This window comes from Cebus imitator, unplaced genomic scaffold (assembly GCF_001604975.1).
Source record: "Cebus imitator isolate Cc_AM_T3 unplaced genomic scaffold, Cebus_imitator-1.0 Scaffold181, whole genome shotgun sequence".
Classification (NCBI taxonomy): Eukaryota; Metazoa; Chordata; class Mammalia; order Primates; family Cebidae; genus Cebus; species Cebus imitator.
The window spans coordinates 2,013,229-2,014,974 of record NW_016107496.1 but is presented as its reverse complement, the minus strand read 5'-3'; positions in this window follow the sequence as shown (position 1 = coordinate 2,014,974).

The following is a 1,746-nucleotide window of genomic DNA, read 5'->3' as shown; positions in this document are numbered from 1 at the left end:
TCCGAGTGAAAGAGTGACCAGATAACACTGAACATTCTTAGAAAACAAAAGCAACCAACAAAGCATTAGTCATTTGTTCTTTCAGCTCTCTAAATGAAGGCAAACTTTTTTGGACTTGGTATAGCACTGGGTGACTATAGGGCGATGAGAGTTTTTCTGCTGGTAAAGCGGAAAACGGGCCAGCTTGGGACTTGAGATGGTTAAGGAGGCTCAGCTCATTATTGCTATAAGGCCAGCTTGGTTCCAGTGGCTTGCTAGATCACCTTTGACCAAGGTGAAAGCAAATTTGTTTTCATTACATATTTCATTAGCAATGCTTCCTAATAGCCAAGAGATTGGGAATTGGTACATGTGCATTTTTCTGGGGATAGAATTATGAATAGGGGGCTGGATACGTGGCTCATGCCTGTAATCTGAGCACTTTGGGAGGCTAACGCAGGAGGATCACTTGAGGTCAGGAGTTCAAGACCAGCCTGGCCAGCATGGTGAAACCCAGTCTCTACTGAAAGTACAAAAAATCAGCTGGGTGTGGTGGCACGTGCCTGTAATCCCAACTACTTGGGAAGTTGAGGTAGGAGAATTGCTTGAACGTGGAGGGTGGAGGTTGTAGTAAGCAGAGATTGTGCCACTGCACTCCAGCCTGGGTGACAGAGCAAGACTCCATCTCAAAAAAAAAAAAAAAAGAAAATCATGAATTAGGGTCTCAGACCAAGATCATTGTGTACTGGTGGTTCCTGCATGCTAAGTTAGTATGTTCTCTGTTCCTTGGGGTGCTGATTTAAAATCCAATGGAGCTGGGGTTTACTTCCTTTTAAAATATATGTTTTTCTTTTTTTTTTTTTGAAACAGAGTCTCCCTCTGTTGCTCAGACTGGAGTGCAGTGGCACAATCTCTGGTCACTGCAACCTCCATCTCCTGGGTTTAAGCGATTCTACTGCCTCAGCCTCCTGAGTAGCTGGGACTACAGGCACCTGGAACCACGCCCGGCTAGTTTTTGTATTTTGTACAGGTGGGGTTTCACCATTTTGCCCAGGTTGGTCTCGAACTCCTGACCTCAAGTGATCCGCCTGCTTCGGCCTCCCAAAGTGCTAGGATTACAGGCATGAGCCACCATGCCCAGCCCTTTAAAACTGTATCTTAATATAGTATAGTTACCATGAAGCTATTGCTGGATTTGGATGGAAGTGGCTTCAAGCAGGTTCACAGAACAGCAGCAGTGGCATCACCTATGAGTTTGTTAGAAATGGGAAATGCAAATTCATAGATCCTACCACCAAACTCCTGAAAGCAGAATCTCTCTGGATGGGTTCCAGGAACTTAAAGAAACTCTACTTGTGCAAGATGGGACAAGCTAATGTCTGGGTGATGCTAAAGTTTGAGAGGGACTGAACTAAAAGCAAACCAGCTGGGCGCGGTGGCTTACACCTGTAATCCCAGCACTTTGGGAAGTCAAGGCCTGCAGATCACCTGAGGTCAGGGGTTTGTGACCAGCCTGGCCAACATGGGGAACCACCATCTCTAATAAAAATACAAAAATTAGCTGCACGTACCTGTAGTCCCAGCTACTCAGGAAGCTGAGGCAGGAGAATGGCTTGGACTCAGGAGGTGAAGGTTGCAGTGAACTGAGATGGCGCCGCTGTACTCCGACCTGGGCAACAGAGCGAGACGCTGTCTCCAAAAAATAAATAAAAATAAAATAAAGCAAACCTTCTGGTATGCTCCTTCGGCTGGCGGCGGCTGCTGCTG